We start from the raw sequence: 4,971 nt of genomic DNA, 5'->3' as shown, positions 1-4,971 counted from the left end.
ATATGAGCTACAGGCCCTGATGTAGCTTCCATGGGACATGCTGTGTTGGTCCTTAGAGCTGAGAGGCCTTCCAATGCAGCTGAGGAAACTGAGGCCCACGAAAGAGCAGCTGCTTTACCCAAGCACGCATTCTGCCTCCAAGGGCCTTTCTGGGTGGGCTGGCTTCATACGCTTCCTTGGAGCAAGTGTGGACTCTGCACACTTCAGCCTCTCCTTGCACTGTGGGGCCACTTAGGAGGGTGTGGGTTCTTTCTGGGTGTGAGCTTCTGGGAGCTGACACCTGCTCAGTGCTCGAGGGAACAGACAGAGCCTCCAGCTAGGGAGTCAGAGGTAAGTGCTCTCTGGAGCCTGCCCCTGAGATGGCACTTATGGGGCATGTTCTGGGGCCATCTCAGAACAAAAGTGGGCAGGCATCCCCATTCCAGGGTGGTGTCATCTTGAGCTGCTTGGAGGAGGCAAGGGAAACCCTTTAAGATGGTTGTGCCAGCAAAATTTTGCTAAGTTCCATTTAAAAAGTGAAGTAGAATGAGCCTGCATGTGTGTGTGCATGTGTATGTGTGTGATGTATGAGAGACTTCTGTTTAGATGTGAACATATACACATTTATGTGCGTGTGCCCTTGTGGGTATGTGTACATGGGAATGTATGTATATATCTGTGTTCTGAGTGTGCATGTATTAGCAAACATGTGTGTATGTAGGCATGTGTGTGGTGGGTGGGCATGTGGATAAGAGCACATTATATTTGTACATTTATGTGTCATGTATAGGTGTATGTGTGTGTGCATTTGAGATTTGTGTGTGTGTGTGAATGTGTGTTTATGAAGAACAGCCCAGACCATGACATGTTATTGGCTCCTGGCTCTGTCTCCTCCCAAGGGAGAAGGCTGCGGACAGTCTTCCCTCCAGTCACCATCTTTTGCCCCAATGTTTTTCCTGCTAAAGGCTTTGTCTGCAGTGTAACACTGGTTTTGTGTTTCCTGAAGATGATCTATCCTTCCCACTCATGAAGGTGTGCATATTCTTTGAGGAAAATTTGGAAAATACAGAAGAGTACAAAGAGGAAAATGAAAATCTCCCTTAGTCCTGCACCAGAGTCCTGGCTGTGGTTTCATATCACTTTCCTCTCTGGGCTGCAACTGTAACTTGCAGAGATGAAGAGGAAGGAGCCATGAGCACCATCATCACTCAGGGCCCTTGAACTTGACCCTATGTAGGTCAAGTCTTTGGAACCTCAAGAGTCCTACGTTGTCTTCTATTGTTTGTGAATCCCTCCTAGTTCACAAAGTCCCTGAGGCAACTGGTTTGGCCTGAGCCATGAGTGAAGACACACTGACCTGGGCCAACTCAGGCCCTCACTGACCTGTGGTCTCTTGGGCCAGCTTGGTTTGTTCAGTCACTAACTCTCCAAGCCTCAGTTTCCTCATCTCTAAAATGGGGTAAAATGAACTACTTTGAAGGGTGGTTGTCAGGGTTAGAAATCCACACCCCATCCCACAAGCCCTTCTGGTGGTGGCCCTGGCAGTGGCTACATCTCTGCTGTGGCTCTAGTTCCTGCCAGGTGGCCCTGAACCATAGGCTCTGGTAACCCCACCATCTTCCTTTGTCCCTTCTGTCCTGGCCTTCGTGGTGGCAGCAACAACTTCCTGCTGTTACTGAGCTCTGGGTCACCTCATCCAGTCTGGCTCCTCCACAAGTCAAAGCTGCAAAACAAATCCCCTGTATTAAATTCCCTCATTTGAAAGACCTTGGATGGTTTGGGTTTTGTGCTGAGAAACCCTAACTGATACAGACACGGCATGTGTGCATAGAGGATGTTCACAGTGTGGCACTCAGGTCTATATAGGTCTGTGGCCCCTTTTGGGCTGTGACCTCACCCTTTTCTAAGTGAGGAAGTCAGTAGCCAAGCCTTTTCTCTACTCTTGATAAAGCCCTAACTAGGCTCATTTAGCTTTTTAAATAGCATGGCCTAGTGGTAAGAGAATAGGCTCTGGAGTAAGGTAGCCCTAGTTTTGAATCTCAGATTTACCATTACTAAGATGGCCTTGAACAGATAAATTCAGCTCCATTATCTAAAACCAGGGGTTAAGAATAGTGATTCACAGCAATGGTGTATGTAAATGCTTGAGAGGAAGCTATCGTGTTGTTAACTATTATGATTATTATCACCACAGTCCTTTCTTTCAAGAGCTTGGGATCTTTTCACTTGTATGTGGGTCAATGGACATAAAAAATGGCTCACCCCTATTCCTCCCAGTATCTCTTAATACCCTATTCCTCCCAGTGTCTCTTAATATGAAGGGCTCAAATGTTGCTGGGAAAGGGATGAGAAAATTTGTACAGGGGCTGAAATCATTGTGAAAAGGACAAATGAAGACCCGCGATCTTCCCTTTCAGTGTTGGCCTCAAAGCATCTTGAGCAGGTTGTGGAGGTCACCAGAAGAATGGAGACCTCTCTGTGATGGAGGGCTGGGCCTGGTGGGGTCTTGAGCATGCAGATCCAAGGTCTGGATGGTCACAGCAGGAAGGACAACTTAGCACATGTGTGACTGAGGACAGATTCAAGGAAGTGAAGAGCAGCAACCTTGGACACTAATCTGCTTCTTCTCACAAGACACTTAGAAGTAGTTCTCAGAATTCACCTGCTCCTTCTCTATTCTCTTCTTGGCCCATGTTATTTGCTTCCACCTGGAATGCCTTTCCCTTTCTTGTCTGTCCAGTAAACTTCTAACATCCTGCAAGACCCAGTTGAGCTAGCAACTACAGGGGCCTTTGGTGACATCCTCAGGCAGAATTAAACACATCATTTTCTGTGCTCTTAGAGCTTGTACATTCTTCCATGTGGCACTTAGCACCTCCTCTTCTAGGTACTCCTAATATTTATGTGTCCTTATATTATGGCACTTAGCACATCATCCTACCACCAACTAGCACTATAGTTTATACATCCATTATAGCACCTATCACATTCCTATAGTAATAGTAGTAACAACAGCTGGTAACTGTTGAGACCTTTAAATACACGCCGGGCACTTTGCCAAGAGCCTCACATGTATTACCTAATTGCATCCTCACCCTATGTGGTGTCCCCAGCTCACAGATGAGTAGACAGATTGGTGTTCAAACCCAGCCCTACCTGGTTCTGGAGTCTGTGCTCTTAACTGCCATCACTGTTCTTGTGAACCCCAGGTTAAAAGAGGCTTATACCCACCTTTGTAAACCTGGTAGCTGGTAGGGTGCCTGCTACCAAGTGAACACTTAATGAACGCCAGAAGACATAAAAAAAATTCCATTGTGCTGATGTACCAAGATTTATTAAATCATTTCCCTTTATGCCGCTGTGAATATCTCCGGACACATCTCTCTTCTTTGGTCTCTATTATTTTCTTTGGGTCAGTTCCTGGGAGCTGAAAAGTCTGGACCGGAGGATGTGGCGCTTCATCACGTTGCCAAGTCATCTTCCACCTCCCCGCCACGCCTCCTGCAGCGCAGGGGCAGACTCAGCCCTTGGCAGCCCGCAGGCCTCTGCTCACCTTGACGTGGCGCCCGCCGCTGGCCTCCCACTCCGACCTCGGCCGGCCGCACGGGTGCTGGAGCTGCGCGCGCGCCGACTGCTTCCAGCTGCGCGCCCCGCCTCCCTTGCCGCGCTGGCAGCTGGATTCAGCCCGGGGGAGGGGAGCAGCCCCACAGGCAGCCCCACAGGCAGCCTCTGACCCCTTCACCGCCCCCGGCTTCCTAATTTGGAGGGATTGGAGGTGGGGGGAGAAGGGGGCGGAAGGAGGCAACGCCGGGAGAAAAATGTAGGGCACACGGCGGCTGGGAGACGGGAAAGGGGTGGCCCTGAGTGTGGGGTTGGTGGGGTGTGGTTAAGGCTGCAGTCCCCTTCCCATCGCTGTAGGGCTGGGGCGCAGCAGCTCCCGTTATTTCTGCAGACGTTCCCTCCAAATCCTTGGTTTACAGAAAGGCACATTCTTGCCCTGAATCGGGGCTGGAGGTCTCAGCAGTCTCCCTGCGTGAACCCTGTCTCTTCTTCTCCCCTCCCCTTTTCGTCTATGTTCACATCATTTTCTCCAGGTATTTCCACTCCACCTACAAATAGGAAAAAGCCACAGACACCTGAATGGGCCAGGGACGCCAAGGTAAGACCAGAGACGTCTAGTTAAGCACAGAGATACTCAGTTTGACTCACACACCTAACCTAGTTAATGGCGTCATAACCGGTTGAGACTAATCTATATTTGGCTGCATGTTTCAGGGTTGCCAGATGAAGTCCAGGATGCTCAATTAATTTCATTTCAGATAAGCATGTTATTTTTAGTGTAAGTATGCTCCATGCAATATTTAATATCAGTATGGCCCAAATAGTTAGTGGGATGCATGTAACACTAAAAACAATTATTCATTGTTCATCTGAAACTCAAATTGAATTAGTCTTTCTGGGTTTGTATTTGCTAAATCCCATAACCCCAGGGCATTTCCCTTCTTTTATTGAATTTTTAACCCCTCAGAATTCTGAACCCCTCCCCCACTCCAACCAGCTTCCCTCTTTCACCATCTTGGAGGAGGCCTAGCTCCTAGACCCATGCTCTTTTTAATTTCCCTCCTTCCCCTGGGTTTTATTTACTTTAGCAAAGTCACACTGGGTCTCAATTTCAAAATCTTCGATGTTATTACCAGAGACTGGGGTTGAGGCAGCATAAGTTTTTAGGAAGGTTTCTTCAGGACATTGGAAGGAAATTAAACTTTGGAAAATATGCTTGAATTTTTTTTCTTTTTAAAAAGCAAGTCTGTGGGTTGGCTCCGTTATGGTCACGGGAGCACGAACAGTGGAGTTAAGGCCAAAAACCTCATTTCTCAAGCCACCACCAGCTGCAACCCCAGCCGAAGAGTGACTTATCTCCAGCTGCACTGATGACTTTCTCAGAGTTTCCAGACTCAGCCGAACTTGCTCAGGGAGGCCCTGAACTTGTGG

At 48.3% G+C, this 4,971-nt stretch overlaps 1 long non-coding RNA gene across 1 annotated transcript; it reads right to left on the bottom strand.

The window, feature by feature from the left end:
* Positions 1-3,297: 3,297 nt before the first annotated feature.
* LOC140849766 (uncharacterized) lies at positions 3,298-4,531 on the bottom strand. Its single transcript, XR_012131953.1, has 2 exons — positions 3,533-4,531; positions 3,298-3,415 (listed from the first exon to the last, which is right to left on the bottom strand). It is a non-coding gene; the product is annotated as an uncharacterized lncRNA (long non-coding RNA).
* Positions 4,532-4,971: the final 440 nt, after the last annotated feature.

Source organism: Manis javanica, chromosome 5 (assembly GCF_040802235.1).
Source record: "Manis javanica isolate MJ-LG chromosome 5, MJ_LKY, whole genome shotgun sequence".
Taxonomy (NCBI): domain Eukaryota; kingdom Metazoa; phylum Chordata; class Mammalia; order Pholidota; family Manidae; genus Manis; species Manis javanica.
This window is presented reverse-complemented; position numbering and strand designations above follow the sequence as displayed.